At 34.3% G+C, this 5,010-nt stretch overlaps 1 pseudogene; it reads left to right on the top strand.

Annotated features, from left to right (window-relative positions):
• The first annotated feature begins 2,624 nt into the window (after positions 1-2,624).
• Positions 2,625-3,305, top strand: LOC113618184 (oligosaccharyltransferase complex subunit OSTC pseudogene; annotated as a pseudogene).
• The last annotated feature ends 1,705 nt before the right edge of the window (positions 3,306-5,010 follow it).

Genomic DNA, 5,010 nt, shown 5'->3' with positions numbered 1-5,010 from the left:
GGTGTATAGAGTCATTTGTTAAAAATAACAGGTAAAAATTATTGATAATTACTTTTTTGCTTGTTTTTCTAGAATAACAGAAGCAGCCAAACCTGTGGTAGATGAGGTAGATGTCTTACTAGGTTTCCTAGATTTAAAGCTCACTTAAAAGTAAAGTGAAGTTTTAAAAATAAGGTGTGCCCTTTATGTATTCTTTCTTTTCTTTATAGTTCAGAAGTGAACTATACTTTGCTGGTGTCTTTTTTCTCTTAAATCACCAAGGCTTCGTTGGAAACCTGTCATTGATACTTTCATCTAATCCTGAAACAGTTCTTCCATAAGACTATTACTTTTTGTTTTTTTACACTTCCCACGTCCCTTCCTTTCAATTCTGTTGTAGCTAGTGCTGCGACCCAGGAGGCCCTGGAATTATTCTGAGTATTTCTTCTCTCAAAATAGAATCCTCTCCATCCAGAAGTGACTTTAGTTGATGGCATTTATGTTCTTCAGTATAACCACATTCTCCTTTCTTTGACACTATGCTTGCCTCTCTGTTTTGTTGTGAAATTCTTATGTGGAACCAAACTTGTTAGTCTTTGCTGTTTATTTCCTAATGTATATATAAAATGAAAGCACATGGTTTCCATTATCTGTTACTCATGTTGTAGATTTGGGATGTTAGTAAATTTACTGGTATTCCTTTTTGGAAATACTCTAATTTGGAGGGTACATGGAGTTATTTGAATTGTAATAGTTATCTTTTCCTAACAGAGACCCTGCCATACAGAATATATTTAAATTTGGAAGGTAAAAGAGGAAAATTTGAGATTGCTAAGAGTTATAATCAATCAAGAAAGCAACAATTTAAAAGTCAAATTTTACACACCTAATAAGAGAAATGAATAAAAAAAAAAACAAAGTAGTTATGATCACTAGACTTTGATAAATCCCCGCAAATTTTAAATGTCATCTTCTCATCATACATTAGTTTAGGTAGATAAGATTGAGGGAGGATTTAGAGAAACAAATAAAACAATAATGTTTGGAAATCTAGGGTTTCAACACATAGTAAAACATTCATAATATCATTTATCTCATTTAAACTTTGTGCCTTTGATATCTATCTTGTCTAGTTATATTGTCACACGTTTCTTTTAAAACATATTTGTCAATTTTGTTTATCTTCTCAAAGAACCAGCTTTTAGTTTATTGATCTTTGCTATCATTTACTTCATTTCTTTTTCATTTATTTCTGATCTGATCTTTATGATTTCTTTCCTTCTGTTAATTTTGAGGTTTTTTTGTTTTTCTTTCTCTAATCACATTAGGTGTAAGTTTAGGTTGTTTATATGAGATTTTTCTTGTTTCTTGAGGTAGGATTGTATTGCTATAAACTTCCCTCTTAGAACTGCTTTTGCTGCATCCCATAGGTTTTGGGTCATCGTGTATTCATTGTCATTTTTTGCTAGGTAGTTTTTGACTTCCTGTTTAATTTCTTCATTGATCCCTTGTTTATTTAGTAGTATACTGTTTAGCTTTCATGTGTTTGTATTTTTTACGGTTTTTTTTTCCTGTAATATATATCTAGTCTCATAGCATTGTGGTTGGAAAAGATACTTGATACGATTTCAACTTAAATTTACCAAGGCTTGATTTGTGACCCAAGATATGATCTATCTTAGAGAATGTTCCATGAGCACTTGAGAAGAAAGTGTATTCTGTTGCTTTTGGATGGAATGTCATAAATATCAATTAAGTCCATCTTGTTTAATGTATCATTTAAAGCTTTGGTTTCCTTATTTATTTTTATTTTGGATGATTTGTCTATTGGTGAAAGTGGGGTGTTAAAGTCCCCTACTATGATTATGTTACTGTCAAGTTCCCCTTTTATGGCTGTTAGCATTTGCCTTATGTATCGAGGTGCTCCTATGCTGGGTGCATAAATATTTACAATTATTATATCATCTTCTTGGATCGATCCCTTGATCATTATGTAGTGTCCTTCTTTGTCTCTTATAATAGTCTTTATTTTAAAGGCTATTTTGTCTTATATGAGAATTGCTACTCCAGCTTTCTTTTGATTTCCATTTGCATGGACTATCATTTTCCATCCCCTCATTTTCAGTCTGTATGTGTCCCTAGGTCTGAAGTGGGTCTCTTGTAGACAACATATATATGGGTCTTGGTTTTGTATCCATTCAACCAGTCAATGTCTTTTGGTTGGAGCATTTAATCCATTTACATTTAACTTAATTATTGATATGTATGTTCCTATTACCATTTTCTTAATTGTTTTGGATTTGTTATTGTAGGTATTTTCCTTCTCTTTTGTCTCCTGCTTTATCAAGAAATAAAGGGAGAAGACTCAAATTAATAGAATTAGAAATGAAAAAGAAGAGGTAATAACTGACTGCAGAAATACAAAGGATCATGAGAGATTACTACAAGCAACTGTATGCTAATAAAGAGGACAACCTGGAAGAAATGTAAACATTCTTAGAAAATCACAACCTCCAGAGGCTGAACCAGGAAGAAATAGAAAATATAAACAGACCAATCACAAGCACTGAACTTGAAACTGTGATTAAAAATCTTCCAACAGAGGGGGCATGTGGGACTGGCAGCCGACCGCTGCCCCTGCCGCCACCAACATGGAGAGTTTGTACTGCGTCCCATTCTTAGTGTTCGAATGTCCCAACCTGAAGCTGAAGAAGCCACCCTGGGTGCACATGCCATCAGCCATTATGGTGTACGCTCTGGTGTTGGTGTCTTACTTCCTCATCACTGGAGGAATCATTTATGATGTTATCATTGAACCTCCAAGTGTCGGCTCCATGACTGATGAACATGGGCATCAGAGACCAGTAGCTTTCTTGTCCTACAGAGTAAATGGACAGTATATTATGGAAGGACGCACATCCAGCTTCCTGTTTACAATGGGAGGTTTAGGTTTCATAATCCTGGACCAATCCAATGCACCAAACATTCCAAAGCTCAGTAGATTTCTCTTTTATTCATTGGATTCATCTGTGTCCTATTGAGATTTTTCATGGCTAGAGTTTTCATGAGAATGAAACTGCTGGGCTATCTGATGGGTTAGAGTGCCTTTTGAGAAGAAATTGGTGGATACTGAATTTGCTCCCATTAATGAAGTTTTAAAGGCTGTACCAGTCCTCTGATATGAAATATGGAAAAGGATGAAAAACAGCAGAAAAGAAGCATCTAGTGAAAACATAGGAAATGTGTTATAGCTTGGACTAGAATGTCTTCTTGGTATCAGAGACAAGCTTATCAGCATTTTTTCCTGATGGCCTATACTGACATACCAACGATGTTAAGTGTCATTTTCTTCTTCTTTTTTTTATTTCTTAAAGAAAATATACTTCATTTCTACAACTATAATATTGAATAAAGTGATTATTTTTTACAAACCCCTTAACATTTTTTGGAGATGACACTTCTGACCTTCAGAAATTAATGTAAAATCAGGAAGTGAGATCCCATAAGCTGAGAACTCTGGACAGCTGATCAGCTTTACCTGTGGTGCTTTGCCTTTAAACAGAGTGTGTGACAGTGCATCATTTCAGATATGTATGTAAGACTGTTACCTGAACAATAAGATGTATGAAAGGAACGGAAATAAATAATTTTTCTAATTAAAAAAAAAATCTTCCAACAAACAAAAGCCCAGGTCCAGATGGCTTCACAGGTGAATTCTATCAAACATTTAGAGAAGAGCTAACAGCTATTCTTCTCAAACACTTCCAAAATATAACAGGGGGAAGAACTCTCCCAAGCTCAACCTATGAGGCCACCATCACCCTGATACCAAAACCAGACAAAGATGTCAAAAAGAAAGAAAACTACAGGTCAATATCACTGATGAACATAGATGCAAAAATCCTCAACAAAATACTAGCAAACAGAATCCAACAACACATTAAAAGGATCACACACCATGACCAAGTGGGGTTTATCCCAGGAATGCAAGGATTATTCAATATGCACAAATCAATCAATGTGATAAACCATATTAAAAAACTGAAGGAAAAAAAATATGATCATCTCAATAGATGCAGAAAAATACTTTGACATAATTCAACACTGATTTATGATAAAAAACCCTCCAGAAAGAAGGCATAGAGGAAACTTACCTCAACATAATAAAAGCTATATATGACAACCCACAGCCAACATTGTTCTCAAGCTTGAAAAATTGAAAACATTTCCACTAAGATTAGGAACAAGACGAGGTTGCCCACTCTCACCACTGTTATTCAACATAGTTTTGGAAGTTTTAGCCACAGAAATTAGAGAAGAAAAAGAAATAAAAGGAATGCAAAACCAAAAAGAAGAAGTAAAACTGTCACTGTTTGCAGATGACATGATACTATACATAGAGAATCCTAAACATGCTACCAGAAATCTACTAGAGCTAAGTAATGGATTTGGTAAAGTAGCAGGATACAAAATTAATGCACAGAAATCTCTTGCATTCTTATATACTAGTGATGAGAAATCTGAAAGACAAATTAAGGAAACACTCCTATTTACCATTGCAACAAAAAGCATAATATATCTAGGAATAACCTACCTAAGGATACAAAAGACTTGTGTGCAGAAAAATCTAAGACACTGATGAAAGAAATTAAAGATGATACAAACAGAGAGATATACCATTTTCTTGGATTTGAAGAATCAACATTGTGAAAATGACTATATTACCCAAAGCAATCTACTGATTCAATGCAATCCATATCAAACTACCACTGGCATTTTTCACAGAACTAGAAAAAAAAATTCACAATTTGCATGGAAACACAAAAGGCCCCAAATAGCCAAAGCAATCTTGAGAAACAAAAATAGAACTGGAGGAATCAGGCTCCCTGACTTCAGAATATACTACAAAGTTACAGTAATCAAGACAGCATGGTACTGGCACTAAAACAGGAATATAGATCAATGGAACAGGATAGAAAACCCAGAGATAAACCCATGCACATATGGTCACCTTATTTTTGATAAAGGATG

The sequence above is a fragment of the Aethalodelphis obliquidens genome, unplaced genomic scaffold, assembly GCF_003676395.1.
Source record: "Aethalodelphis obliquidens isolate GAN/ISIS:26980383/991018 unplaced genomic scaffold, ASM367639v1 scaffold1, whole genome shotgun sequence".
NCBI lineage: Eukaryota > Metazoa > Chordata > Mammalia > Artiodactyla > Delphinidae > Aethalodelphis > Aethalodelphis obliquidens.
This window is presented reverse-complemented; position numbering and strand designations above follow the sequence as displayed.